The sequence below is a fragment of the Talpa occidentalis genome, unplaced genomic scaffold, assembly GCF_014898055.3.
Source record: "Talpa occidentalis isolate TD23 unplaced genomic scaffold, MPIMG_talOcc4v2.1 talOcc4.7, whole genome shotgun sequence".
Lineage (NCBI taxonomy): Eukaryota > Metazoa > Chordata > Mammalia > Eulipotyphla > Talpidae > Talpa > Talpa occidentalis.
Window position 1 is genome coordinate 110,537,620 of NW_023605083.1, and position 14,528 is coordinate 110,552,147.

Consider the following 14,528-nt stretch of genomic DNA (forward strand, 5'->3'; position numbering starts at 1 on the left):
ACTAGAGAGAGAGCAGGGAGCAGAAAAGGCAGATGGACTGAAGACACCGCTGAGGGCAGCAGTGGTTGAGGCAGGAGAGGTCAGGGGCACTATGTGGGTTACTCCCTGGACAGCCAGAATCAAACTCCTGCTGCAAAGGCTACAAATAGCCTCACAGCATGGTGCTCAACCCGCTGCGCCACCAGGGAGGCCCTAAATAAATAAATCTTAAAAATAAAATAAAGTAGTATGTGTCATGATGTGGTTGTTATTGAGTTGGAGCTTATCAGATCCATGGATTTAGAGTTTTCTTCATATTTGAAGGAAAAATTTAACATCTATTCAAATATTTCCCCCTCTTGGTGCTCTTCTTTAGGGACTCCAATTGCATGCATGTTAGGTATCTTGATATTGTCCTATGGTCTGATACTTTTTCAATTTTTTATTTTACAGACTTCATTTTGAACACTTTCTGTTGTGTCTTCAAGTTTATAGACCTTTTCTTCTTTCTCTTTAATCTGCTATAAATTCAATTCAGTATAATTTTCATTTCAGATAAGCATTCTTAAAATTTTAATTTTGTTTCTTCTTATATTTTCTGTTCATCTTTTCCTGTATTTCTTTGAATACACACACATGCACATATATATAATTCATGTTTAAATGTCTTTGTCTGCTACTTCCATCACTTCTATTATTTATAGGTATGTTTGCATTCATTGATTAATTTTTCTCTCCTGATAGTGGGTCCTATTTCCCTGAATCTTTTACGCCTGGTAATTCTTTATTGAATGTCAGACATTGTAAAATTTATATTGGGAAATGCTACATTTCTTATACTCCTTTAAAAAGTGTTAATTTTTCTGGCATGCAGTTAATTGGAATCATTGAATCCTTTTGAAGCTTGATTTTAATCTTTGTTAAAGTACATCAAGAACAGTCTTTAGTATAAGGTTGATTTATGCCCATTACTAAGGCAATGAGCTTCTGAGGACTTCCGGTATGTATTAGTCAGGGTTTTCCAGAGAAACAGTTACTGTATTTGCTGAGTGATGCCAGTCAAAATATTTAGGATATACTTAGACACACTGTGGATACATACAGGTAAGATTTTTTTTTCTTTCTTCCCTTTTGCATCCTAGGTCTGAAGCCAAATGTCATGGGAGATGAATTAACACTAAGAGAGAGAGTCATAGATTATCATGCCAATACAGATCAAACCAATCATCCTTCACTGGTGGGGAGAACGCCTAGTGGAGGGTGGCTGCACCCAGTGTTATGAATGATCACAGGAGACCTTATCTTGGGGATGACAATCACAACAGCAAGAGTTAATTTAGCCTCTGAGATGTATTTCATCACAGGCTTAGGGAGCCCTTGACAGAAAAATTAAATCTGACATCAGTCCTCAGGTCAACATTGTTACTGCCTCCCAGTAGAGTGATCTCAGACACTTGAGGACCCTCTCTCCCTGAGGGTTGAAGTCACCTTCTTCAGCTCAATTAATGGGGCCTGAGCCACCCCCAAGAGTGACTGAGCTTCTAGAAGACCCTCATCACGAGGGACTAACACAGCCCTTGGAAAGTGTGGAGTAACTTACATAAGCTCTCCATCAAGCCACAGGCTCAAATCCACCTTGCTTTAATTCCTTGACCCCATTGTGATCTTGCCTTCACTCCTTCCCTACACAGGTTCAGAAAGAAATTTACCTCCCCATCTTCTATGTTAAGGTCAGACTTCAGAATCGGCATGTAGCTGATTAGACCACTAACATTCTTTTGACCAGTGGGCATGAGATCATGCCGGAAAGTCATGTATTTTTTTCTCCATTGGCAATGATGATTTGTCATTTTCAGGCCGAAGAAGCATAAATTTATTCTTCATGATAGATAAAAGAAGGATGTAAATAGCACAATGTTTAGCACCCTGGCCCATGGTCAGTTCGCCCATAATTAAAGGTGACCATTACACTCAGCATTTGTACCACGGAACAAGATGAGTTCATACTTCTCCTCTAGACAAGATAAGAGACAAAAAGAAAAGGGAAACAAAGGGAAATAAACGTTTCTTCTCCTAGATAAGTTTGAAGCTAAAATAAAACAGAATTTGGGTCTTTGTTGAATAATTTATGCTTATCTAAAAGAAAAATAATGACTTTCATCATATTTGATTTCCTTCTTACTGAATTCTAGAAATTGATATCCTGGAATGGAGCTTCCAGAAATCCACAGCAAGTGTGCCTGTTGATGTCCCCTGGAGAGCATTTCCTATCACCTCTACCCGCATGGTAGGTTCCCTTTGGTTCCTCTGGGATAATGGAGAGAAAAGATGAAGGCAAAGGGCCAGAAAAATCTGATCTGACAGTGGTGCCACTAGAGTGGCATCAGAGCTGACAATTGTGTCATGGTTTTCCAGGGGGACCTTGAGATTCACCTCTGGGTCTCTACAACTGAATCATTTGATTGAGTCATAAGTCTCTTAGGCACTATTTCTCTCTCCCCAAGCCCATATATAAAACTAAGATGGCTAAAGTATTTCTAAATTTAATTTAGTCATTCCAGAAGACCATGTGACGGCTAACAGAAGAAATCGTGTTGTATTTGTCCTCCAAATGGCCATGAAATAGTAATCATCCTGTATCCTAAAGCAGGTGCTGAGGTCAAAAGCTGACAATCTCTAATTATCAACACTGGTCCCCTCAGGTCTTCCTTGAATAATCTAGACAGGAAATCAGGATTGACAATACGGATCCTGTTTTAGTCAAGAAATTTGACCATATGTCTCTAAATCAAGTAGTCCAAGCCAACTCACCCCTGTGACTACTTCAGAAAACTCAGGCTCCACCTGGACATCGCTTCATGCTAATGAGAGGGAGGCAGGTATTAAGTAGAAGTTTAGGATTGAAATTGTTCCCGCTAAAATCACAAACTAAAAGGAACACAACTACTGTCATTCATTATCTTAGGCAAGTGAAGAAATCTTTTCATTGTTTTCACCCAAAAGGCTTTTCCTTTAAGTTAAAAGGAGGTGTCTCCATAGTTTTCCTGGTACACATTCAAAGAATTGAAAACAGGAGCTTAAAAAAATAAAACCTATACATCAATGTTCGTGGCAGCATCATTCACAATAGCCAACAAAGTACAAACAACAGGAAAAGATGAATGGGTAAGCAAATACGGTACATCCATATACTGGAATATTATTCAGTCATAAAAAGGAACGAAGTACTGACACATGCCACAGCATGGATAGACCTTGGAGATATTATGCTAAGTGACACAGAAGTCCACACATTATCAGATTCCATTTACACAAAATATTCAGAATCGGTAAATCCATAGACACAGAAAGCAGATTAGTGGTTTCCAGGGGATAAGAAATGGAGGAATATGTGACTGCTAGTAGATATAGGGTTTCATTTTGAGGTGATGAAAATTCTGGAATGAGAACAATGAAAGTTTTGGAATGAAGTAGTGGTAACAGGTGTATAACTCTGTGAATGTACTAAATGCTAGCAAAAGATATGTTTAAAATGGTTAATACAGTAAATTCTTATGGGTATTTTACCACAAAAAAAATGTATATTTTACCACACACAAACAAGAGGGTTCTCTGCCATAGAATCAGGATATGGTTATCTAGCCAAGCCATTTCCTGAAAAAGCTCTTTTGCCTAATTCAGTCCCTCATCATATCCCACCAGGATTATCACAGTAACAGCCTCCTACCTGGTTCCCTGGCCTTTCTACTCCACCTTCCACAAACTTTTCACAATATCAAAATGAGTATGTCATGTCCTTGTTTAAAATCTTTCAACAGTTCCTAGTCTCCCACTGCAAAAGGAGCACATCGCTTCACACAGCATCCAACAGCACTTCATGACATGGTATCGATTCTCTCCCTGTGGACCTCCATGAAGGGTGTACCCTGATACCCTGAGAAGGTAAGGACCCCAGCGGTTTTACCCACTATCATGTCATCTCTGGTGCATTGTTGGTGCTGAGTAAATATTTGTGGTATGAAGTAACCAGGACACAGCCTCTCTCTCTAGCGCCAGCTACTGCTATTCCCCCAAATACCCTGCATTCTAGCCAAACCAAGTCCTCCATTAAGTCATGCTGAGCTGTGCATCGGAACCTTTGTACACACTGGTCTCTCCATTTGGAACATTTTGAACCCATCTGTCAATCTGGGCAAACTCGGATCCATCCTTGAAGATTCAGTTCAAGTGTGCATTCTTCTGTGACTGTCAGTCACTTCCGTCTCCCTGTTCCCATAGCACCCCGCTCAGCCCTTTGTGGCAGCACTTAACATGTCGTCGTGGGACCATTTATTTACTTCCCTGTCTCCCTAACTGGACCGTGGGGACTGAGGAGCTCATCTAAACCACCCCTCTCCCCCCACCATGTGGTGCTCAAGGAATAAACAAAAAGTAAGTAATTTGTCTTACAGGATTGACCTGGGAATTATTTATTCATTTATTTATTTTTGCACAGGAGGAAATGTCTGAATTAAACTGGAGGTGGAAGGCAGCTGTTGCTGAATCTCTCCAAGTCGTTTTATTTACTTGGCTGTAGTGAAAGATAAGATGGAGAGGAGTCAGACACCAAAGCAAGTGGAAGGGGTAGGAAACTGGAGCAACCTAAGGAACATTTCTCCTTCACCGAGCACCTTTCTTTCTGAAGGACCCTACTAAGCATTCACCGATGAGATCAGAAAGTGAGCCTGAGTTTTTGAGGACCCACCCTGAAAATGAAACTCGATTTCTTCACATGGTTGTTCCTTTATTGCTTCATCCCCTTTTGCCCATTATGCCCGGAGGAATATTCCATTATGACTCTTCTTAATAATGTTGCCTTTCCAGTTTGGTCAGAATGTGTTGTCCGTTCTATGCCCTATTAAGCTTCTCTGGTTCCATGCGCCCAGGGGCGCCTCATGTCTGCTGCCCAGTGCTCTTGGTCAGCGCCGTCCGTCCTTTTCGGCACAGCCCGGCGGCAGACAGGACCCAAACCGGGCCTCCCTTTCCTGGCTCTTTCTCAGTCTGTGAGGCACTTGAACTCTAGACTTCAAGCATCAATAGGGCAAGGGAAAAGAAGGGGAAGGAGAAAGCTAGGAACAGGTCAGGATCCCAAAACAGAGGGGAAAGGAATTGATACTGTTCTGTACATTGTTAGGTGTTGTCACGTCCTTGGTCGTGATGGTGCAGCAAGGGTTAAGATACAGAAAAGTGGCACTAATAATAGTAGCAAAGGAAAAAAAAATGTTTATGATAGAAGGTAGACCCTTAAGTTTTGACATGTTGCCTCTCAAGTCCAGGCCATTTCTGTAAGCACACCCCATAGGGGAGGTACACGTCTCTTCCCTGAGGTCAAGACCACCTCTGTGGGCCACAGGAGCAGCACCTGTTCATGCCAGCATGTGTGCTTGGCGTCATTCTCCTTTGTGCTGCTCATGTATAGGATAAGAAGTCAAACCAAACGAAAGTAAGTTAACAGGATCAGAGGATTATTCTTCTCAAGTCTTGAACTTGGGCTAACCTCTGTTTTTGGCCTAGCATACATGACAGTGTTGTTCTGCCCAAAGAGTCACTGGGAGATTTCCAAGGTGAAACTTCCACTCCCCTGTGGCGTCAGGCTGAAGTTCCCTCTGCAGGGCCTTGGAGAGGACTGCACTTCAACCTTCCCCGGGCCCCCTCTCCTGTCCTGCACTGCCTTTTTTTCTCATGTGCTTATTAGTAGCCCCTGGGGGTACCTCTTTAAGTAGATTATTTGCACAGGAATCCTCATCTTAAGGTCATCTTCCTGGGAATATAACCTAAGACATTTAGCTTAAGGAGCAAGGAAGAGAAGGCTGCGCCTGCACTTGGTGCTTACCAGGGCCACGTAATGACTTTCCTGCAGCAGTGCCAGATTTAGCGAATAGAAATTTGAATTTCAGATAAACAGGATGCCCAGTTAATTTGAATTTCAGATCACAACAAACAGTCTTTTAGAGTAAGTAGGCCCTATGCAATACTTGAGCAATATATACACATTGTGCGTATACACATATATATATATACACATATATACATACATACACACTATATATGTAAAAAATATTCATTGTTTATCTAAAATTCACTTCTTTTGCATAGAAGAACTGGAGTGTAAGCCAGAGGTGCAGGGGGTAAGAAGATTCACCAGAGACAGATGGGGAGTAGAACAGGCAGATTTACTGAAATACACTGCTAAGGCGAGACAGGAGAGGTCTGTTGCACCATACGTGGGTTAGCTCCCTGGCTTGGGATCGGAACTCAGGCTGTAGCTGAGATTATGCTTCGACTCAACCTCTAGGCCACCAGGGAGGCCCAATCTAAAATTCACTTTTAACTGGGCATTCTGTATTTTTTAAAATTTATTTCTTTATGCATACAAGAACTGGAGTACAGGCCAGAGATGCGGGGGTGAGGATTCACCAGAGACAGAGTGGGGAACAGAACAGGCAGACTGACTGAAATACACTGTGGAGGAAGCAGTTCGGGAGTGACAGGAGAGATCTGCTACACCATGTGGGTAGCTCCCAGGCCAGGGATCGAACTCATGCTACAGTGGCTGAGGACAAACTTCATATGCTGAGATTAACCCCTTGTGTCACCAGGGAGGCCCTGAGCATTCCGTATTTTATATGCCAATCCTGAGAAAGAGCCCTAGGTCAGCCTTCATGGGTCCCTTCATTTAAGAATGTTTTTTAAAAGGCTATATTTAAAATATGATTTCAAATTTAATAAAAATGAATAAAGTTCTGTCTCGATTTATTTTCATCTATTCATTATTATTATATTATTTTTTCTTCTATTTTAAAAGAAATTAAAACACGTTCAAGGCCCAAGGCACCATTGTACCATGTCTAAACGGTATGTCTGCCTGTCACCAGCTTATGAAGAGCCTTGAATGCCATGATCAGACCCGCCTGGACTTTCTTCATCAACCATGATGAATAACTTAGAGCTTGGTCTTTCAGGAAGCTAGTTCTAGTTGAGAGTGTGGAGAGGAAACCAAAGAATGGAATTTTTGGAATAGGGAGAAGACAATGGCCATAACTGAAGCAGAACATTTGTGGATACTCAATAAGGCAGCTGGTGAGTTCACTGATTTGATGGTCCACATGCTCTACCACTCCAGGTCTCCGTCAGGGAAAGGTGTGGCCTGGGCACAGAGGGATGGTGCAAAGGTATTACCTAAAGGTAAGAGCCATGGCTGGGCTTACCAGCTCCTCATGAAAGCAGGCAGGGCACTCTCACTCGACAAACTATGACCTGAGGCCCCATCAGGTGAAGCACTGAGAGGACTCCAAACCAGAGGATCAGGTTCACTACCTGTTCTTTCAAACAAAGGTTGATTGAACACAAACATGCCTATTTGGCTCCGAGTTACTTACGGCTGCTTTTATGCAGAGTTGATTATTTACAGCAGGGCCCAAATGTTTCACAAAGTCTGAAATATTTACTATCTGACCCTTTACAGAAAAAGTTTGTTAACCTGCTCCAGGCTATGGAGGCGCATTGTTGAATGGGATTTTTGTCAGAAACTGATGTTTGTGAATAGGTGGAAGCTGAAAACCCCACCCCTCAGTCTGTCGGCAGCACACCGCCTGGCTACGCCACCCTTTCCCCACACCCACCCATGGAAACAAAAACCTCAATAAATGCTCTCCAAGTTGCAGGAAAGGGCTTGTTTGGGGACTATTGGGGAAATGCAGGCGAAAAACTTGCCCAGATGGTATGAACAGAAGTGAGAAACCACCCCACAAAGATCAGGGTGTGTGTTCCTGGTGGCAGCGACACAGGGTTAGGGAGAGGAGGAGGAGAGGGGCTTGAGGAGAAGGTGGCAGAGTGATCCAGAAATCCCTGCTTGTCCTTTTGCAATCATTTCAATAATCCAAGGTGCTCAATGGGTATTTTACCTGACCTAATTAAAAACTGGATTGCTATTTTGACTGAGAAAAATTGTACTTTCAGCTGTTTTAGAAAGAAGAAAAGAATAAACATTATCAAGACCGTCTCTTAGAAGATTAGGACAAAAAAATCCAGGAAGAGAGGCTTCAAAGCTGTTTTTGTTTTCTCTGGCTTTGAAATAGACAGTCCTGATAATTTTATCTTCCTCTAAATATAGCAAATAAAGTCTATTTACTACTCCTGGGCAATTCCTTACATAAATTAAAGCACACACATACACACATACAGACCACTTTAAACAAATCCTCCTGCGGTCTCAAATCCCTCACTTCACTTCCTGTGGCGAGGGCTTTATGCCACAGATCAATGCAATATGAAAGTTTTGGGGGTGATTTTGTTTTTCATACCTTGCTATTTGATGAGTCTTCAGATGGCCATCTAAAGAACAGCTTACATGCTGTCTCGCGTGGATCTCAGGAGGCTTCAGATGAGCTGACATGTTGAGAGATGATGAGTAGAGATATAAACATATTTTTATCTAGTTTCTTTAAGTCAGCTTTTAAAGTTAGTTTGAATACACTATTTAGTGAATTCATGAAAAATCTTTATTTTAAGCCTGAGAATATTTTTACTTCTCGTCTTCACATGTAGTAGGAGAGCTGCTTTAGGAAACATCATCCTTCCCACAAAAAAGGCTTTCAAGGGACAAACTATGCCACAAAAAGCACATGAAGAAGACTGGCTGCAAATACCCTTGGAGTATATTTTTCAATATATTGGCTTAAAAATAAGATATTCTGATAGCCCTAATTAGAATTATTTCAATCAGTCAGAGAGAAAGGTATTCTGTGGCATTAAGTGATCTACTCTTGGTAGGACATGCATTTAAAAATAATTTTGTATACAGTATAGTCTGACTGTCTATCTATCTACCTACCTATCAGATACTGCTTATGAACTAGACCTTATTCCAATCTTAGCAATACAATTCTTGCCATTGAATTGTTCATAGTCTGGCAGGGAATATGGACACAGAAAAAGAAAATTAAAATATAAGACAAGTTTGACCATACACCATCTCCTTAGAGTTACCTCTTGGTACCAATGGCATGTATCAAGGAGACTGATTAGTTGTCTGGCTGACTGATGGATACCCACGCCTCATTCCTAAAAGGGACATTATCAAAATGGCTAATCAAATGGTATAGCAAAAGAGCAAATAGATAGATTAGGTAGAAGTTAGCTAAATCTCTCACTTTCACCAAAGAAGATAAATTCTATCTCAACCCGTCCATGAAGAGCAGATACAGAACACTGATAGAGCTGCGATAGCTTCCTTTTCCATGCCAAAGAGAGATATTAGTTTGCCTTTAGCCTGCCTCCACCACTTTTTATTTTCACCATCTCAGGGAGATAATGTAGCCCCCAAAACCCTCTAAGTAAAATACCCATATATATAGTTCAGATACAACCATGATCCCGAATTGCATCAAGATGATTTTGGCTTCAAGCAACTGAATATCCAATTAATGTGGCTTACACAGTAGGGCTTATTTTCATTACATAACAATAAATTCAGAGATATTGGTTCCAAGAGAGGAGCAAGGGTGAGATTCAAAATATTTAACCATCAATATGGCGCAGGGGCTAACAAAACAGAACCAGTGCCTGATGAATCAGAGCAAAACCCAGCTATAAACAATTGCTGCTGCGTCAGCATATCTGGCTGAATTCTTCCCCTGATTCCATGTTAGTGCCGCAGCTCAGTGACATCTGAGACTAGGTCAGCTTCAAGAGATGCTCTTGGACCAAAGACACTCTATGGGGGGTGGGGGGTGGGGAGGGGAGGGATTGGGGTCAAAATAAGGGGATTGCAATTGTATGGGGAATATAAAAATAAAATTTATTAAAAAAAAAAAAAGAGATGCTCTTGGCCTTCCCTTTGCAATAAATTGACTACCACGTCTCCAAATACTACTGCCTCATCTAACAATGAAATCTAAAAGCAAGAAGGAAGGAGTGAAAGTTTATTGGGTTTCTCTTAGTGCAGCTCCCTTTTCAGCAGGGGGATATCGCTCCCAGAAACCCTCAGCAGATTTTCTCTTAAGTAGTACTGACCAGAAACTGGGTTGCAGATCCTCAAACCAAACATTAGCACAGTAGAAGAGAAGTACACTCATTCTTTGCTCATTCTCTGGGACTGAGGAAGGTTCTACTTTACCAAAACACATTGCTACCTGTTCTAGACCCAAATTAGGGTTCCACGGGCATGGAAGAATGCAGAATGTGAGGGACAGTGAGGAAGTTTTTAGACTGGCAACCAGCAATGTTTGCCATCGTGATTTTTTGGTGAGAAACAGCTTTTCATTTTTCCACAGGATCATCTTGGAGTGGGAATGGGGTGATCAGGACATCTGGTCACCCTAATGCTGCTCCCTTTCTCTCAGAGATGGAGGTATCATTAGCCAGTGCCTAGAAATCTTCAAGGTCATGACACAAGACTAACTTGTACATCCAAGCTGAGTGTCTGACAGTCCTGTTAGGGCCAGGGCACGATGGTTCACTAATATAACAAGTGGTAGCACTCTTATGCCCTAGATTGGTGAAGTCTGATTTATAGATCTTAAGCCACAAAGCCCAGGTCATTCCTCCCACCTCTTCCATGTGTGCAGCGTCTTAGGAAGTCAGAAGTAACGCAGGAAATTAGAGAGCAGACATACTATGACCAGGTTTTCAAAAAATAGTTAGTTCAAACATGTTTCCCAAAAAAAATATATCTGTGGGGGAAAAAAAGAAGTTCTGACTTTATGGTCTTCTTTCCGGAAAGTGCAGGATGCACTCATAGAAGTATTGAAAGGGGAAACCCTAGGCAATATTTTGAATGCACAAGACCTTTTGGGCCCTACAATTGCTTGTTTAGGGACATCGCCTCACTGAGGTCAGGGTTGTGAGTCTGATTCCTCTGTGCACTACTCGCTTCACCCAGAGATGGGCTTGGGTTCCAGGTCACACATCACACCCACTGTCCGGGCCAGCCACCTCACAAATACAGTTACAATCTCCATGTGGAGGCTGATTACAAATATGGTCCTGACTCTGCCTGTGCCATCCCCATTGACGGTGTGACTCTGCAGCTCCTCCCATCAAGAGATGAAGCCAGTTCCCCAGTCCTTGAATCCAGGCTAACTTTGCGACTTGTTTTGGCTGATTAATGTAGTAAATCTGAGCCAGTGCTCAGTCTCGAGTCCCAGGTTCTTTCACACTTGTGCACATTCTCTAGGAACCTTGCCACCACCAAACTGGATCCAAATCCAACTTTTTTCATGAGCGATTCATGAATCGGTCGCCCCCCCACTGCTGCAGCCAAAAGCCAGTCAATCACCTAATATAAAGCGAAGCCATCCTAGAACGACCAGCCTCCAGTGAACCCACCAGCTGACAAGAGGCATGAACATGATCTGCCATGATCTGTCTCATCTAGCCCAGACCAGAAGAACCATAGTTTTCCATAGACTTATGAGGAATAAGTAATCGTTGTAAATTGTTGAGCGCAGTTACACAACAGTTAATGTCCTGTCAGAGACAGAGGTAACTGAGCCTCTTCCCAACCCATCCTTACTTTCAGAGAAATGCCTCGGACCCCAGGGGCTGGGGACATTACCTTTTCTGTTTTAGGACAGCACGTGATGATGAGTCTCGCTAAAAGTCTCACAGGAGGTAGTTGAGTTCTTATGCCTTTATGAAGCCCACGACTCTAAAGAAACCCATGCTGCTAGCCTGGATTAACTTCTTAATGCCAGTGACCCCCATTCTGTAAATCTCTTTGACTCTACTTAATGAGGGTCAAAGGCTGAACATGAAGAGATTAACCCTTGCGTTCAGGTGAGATGCTATTCAGAGCAAACCCGCTCTCTTCTAGGCTCTGTGAGTCAGTTTGGAATCAGGACTCCAGGTACCTTCTAGCATCTGACTGTCCAGGACATTTCAGAAATCTTGAGCCAAATCCAAATGGAGATGATTCCCCATCCAGGCGATGGCATCCACCTCTCCCAAGGGTGAGCCAGGAACACTTCCTTCTCCAGTGTGCAAACAGCAACCCACACACTGTGCGTGATTCATCATTTCCAGGGGCATCACTGCCATGCTTGGCACATGTTTACTTTACCCTTCTAGCCCACCAAATTTCCTACCTATTCCTTACATGAGGTCTTTGCCCAAGTTGGGGGACAGTGGTCCCTAACTTGCACAACTCCAAATGGGCATGTATGTTACAAAGAGATTTGATCAGAAAACAACACACAATCCCTCTTTCACAGCAAACTTCCGAGAGATGTAGGAGGCAATAAATCAAGTGTGGAGAAGCGGTTAAGTGCATGCCTGGTCCAAACCAACTTTTTTCATCATTACACATTCCCCATTTAGGCCTGGAGATCCAGAAATCCACTTACATAAAAGCTTACGTAGGGAAACTGTCAAGATAAAAATAAACGGCCTAGTCTATGGGACTTTGGAGGATTTTCCCTGCATCAACTGACACTTGTACAATTTTCTTGTTCATGTCCAGAATCAAGTTCAAAAAATTCTCTTCTCTCTTCTGCATGTGTCCCTCCTTTTTCATCTCCATCCCCAAGACCTGTGTAAAAATCTGTGCGGGAACCTGAATGGGTAGGCTTATGCTGGTGGAAGGATTTTGGGGTTTTTTTTTCCCCTTCATGAAAGGCGCCCTTGAAAAATTCTGCTCTGGTCTGGGGACCGCTGCGTTTCCTGGAGGAGGTGGCCTTTCTGCTAAACTCAGTAGTGTGAAGCTGGGAGTCGGCATGTCCCAGGCTCCCAGATAATGGGGACCCTGTTCTACTAAGTACACGTCCCTGAGATCTGAACCTAGCAAGAAGCCTAGAATTACCACACAAAGGTGAGAGTGAGGATAACCTCCCTCTGAATGGCTTATTCAGGCCTCTAGTTCAGAGAGTGTGGAGGGCTTAACCTGAACAGTAATTTTCATGCCCAGTTTAGCAGTGGGAATCAGGCATGGGCAGTTTTTTTATTTGTTTGTTTTTTAAGTGAGGGTGATTTGGGGGCTGGAGAATCCTGAGTTAGTGGTCAGTGAGTCAGACCCCACGGGTGACAGACAGAAATTTAGTACCATGTGCCATGCTAGCTAAAAATGGAACAGAATGAGAAAAACCCACACAGGAACCATAGTCCCTCATGCACTTTGGCTGTGACGCCAGGGAGGCTGCTACTGTGGCAGCTTCTTGAAGTAAAATGAGCAAGGAATTTAGTCTTGAGCTTGAAATCTGGCTCAGCTCCCCTTTCTGACTCGAAGGCTCTGGGAGGTGATCTGGTCTCTCTATGTCCCCATCACTCCCTGGGAAAACAGGGTGAATGCTAAGTCCCATGTGGCAATTGAATATTAGGTGGCATGGTGCATTGTTAAGTAAAATTGATTTTAGGAACAAACACCAGCAGCGAGGACCATGTTTGACAACTGTATCAGTCTGAATAGACTGGGTTACGTGTGTTAACAACTAACTCCAACACCTCAGGGGCTTGCAAGATTAAGTCCTTGCTCACACTACTAGTTCACTGTCAGATGGCTACAGCTCTGCTCCGTGTCCTCTTCCCTGGGCTGTCATCTCTTACCCTGGGCATTTCTGGAAGATGGCAGAAAAAAAAAAAGAATATAGTGGGATCACACGGTGATTCTTAAAGTTAGATGTGGCAGAGGACATGGCTGCTTTCATTGGCCACATCGTTATGGGGTCACGTCTGTCCTTAATAAAGTGGGACTATGTAACCCTCCCACAGGGATGGACAGGAAATGTTTGAACAATATACCCTATCACTGCTGCACCTAACAGAAAATGCCAACTACCAGAAGCAGATATGGGAGCTGCTCCTCCTTCCTGTAGCATAAGCCCCCAAATTGGCAGCCTTGGGTAAACCAAGAAGCTTCTAGGTCATCGGAGACCTCCACTTTCTATATTTCTGCTCTATCACCCTCATTTGACATGTTATTTTCAAATTATAGCAGAGAAATGTGTGTCCTTTTAGGAATGGGAGGAAATGGAGGTTTCCTCATTTAACTGCGTTTCCTAACTTGCATTTAGGAAAGTGCAATCAAACTCCTTAACTGAGCAGGCGAAAAATGAGAATGAAGAGGAACCCGAATCCAACCAGTCAAAGTTAGGGAACCAAAAAAGAGGAAACAATGATGTAAAAAAGCGAGACAGAAAATGGGAGCAATTGGAGGCCTCATGAGGATGCTGGCACTAAGAGGATGCCCCAGCAAAGAGAAGGTGGACAGTAGGGCCTCCCCTAGTGGCGCAGGCGGTTAAGCGCCGCGCTGTGCAGCTGTCCACAGCCTCTGTAGTGCTGGTTCGATCCCGGCCGGCAAGGGTCCCATATGGTGAAGCAGACCTCTCCTGTCTCACCTGCTGTTCCCCTCAGTAATGTCAGTCTGCCTGTTCTGTTCCCCGCTCTGTCTCTGGTGAATCCTCTCACCTTCCTGCGCATCTGGCCTGTACCCCAGTTCTTGTATAAAATAAATAAATCTTAAAAAAAACTTATTCAAAAAAAAAAAAAAGAAGAAGGTGGACAGGAGCTGCCGTACC

General features: G+C 42.9%; 1 protein-coding gene and 1 long non-coding RNA gene across 3 annotated transcripts in view; one reads left to right on the plus strand and one right to left on the minus strand.

Moving 5' to 3' along the window:
* Positions 1–6,047, plus strand: part of LOC119232865 (uncharacterized) — a 49,622-nt gene extending 43,575 nt beyond the window's left edge. For both annotated transcript variants that reach the window (XR_008549458.1, XR_005122209.2), the window contains exons 3-5: positions 2,172–2,266; positions 3,798–3,921; positions 4,475–6,047. This is a non-coding gene — a long non-coding RNA (uncharacterized LOC119232865). The remainder of the gene's footprint in view (positions 1–2,171; positions 2,267–3,797; positions 3,922–4,474) is intronic.
* MSI2 (musashi RNA binding protein 2) overlaps positions 1–14,528 on the minus strand; it is a 468,006-nt gene that overhangs the window by 409,170 nt on the left and 44,308 nt on the right. The window contains exon 3 of the mRNA XM_054688817.1: positions 8,322–8,406. The gene's annotated coding sequence lies outside the window, so the exon portion shown is untranslated. The remainder of the gene's footprint in view (positions 1–8,321; positions 8,407–14,528) is intronic.